Source organism: Myxocyprinus asiaticus, chromosome 12, assembly GCF_019703515.2.
Source record: "Myxocyprinus asiaticus isolate MX2 ecotype Aquarium Trade chromosome 12, UBuf_Myxa_2, whole genome shotgun sequence".
Classification (NCBI taxonomy): domain Eukaryota; kingdom Metazoa; phylum Chordata; class Actinopteri; order Cypriniformes; family Catostomidae; genus Myxocyprinus; species Myxocyprinus asiaticus.
Window position 1 is genome coordinate 13,723,627 of NC_059355.1, and position 579 is coordinate 13,724,205.

Here is a 579-nt window from a genome sequence, read left to right on the forward strand (position 1 = left end):
CCTCTACCTGTCAGATGTCCATCAGGAAATTAGCAAAGTTTAAATGAACATACTAAATACATTTTTAAGTTTAATTAATTAATAATTATTTTTGGACTCTAAGCAGACATTTTGACGTAAGTTCGCGCTTACAAAAGAATGGGATCGATACATTATTTGTAAAAAATAATTCATTATATATTTATGTCTTAATTACATTTATTGAAATGTAAGTAAAAATTTGATTTGTTACAATTTTGTTCTATAATTAATATGTAATCTCTTTTATAATCAGTTTAGTAACAGAACTAGGCCAGCAATATATTACTTCTAGCATACCTATAGGATTAGTGAATAACATATGAAAAAACAACATAGCACAAAATTATAAAATTATTATTATTATTTATATATATATATATATATATATATATATATATATATATATATGAGATGTCTTTCCGCATCGCTGTTTCATACACCAGTTCAGTTGGTAGCGGTAATGCACCAAAAGCTGGTTTGCCAACTGCCAATAAATAAGAGAAGAAGAAGGAAAAACGCACGCCCTTGTTTTTGACGTCATTTCCGGTTTAGGCCTGC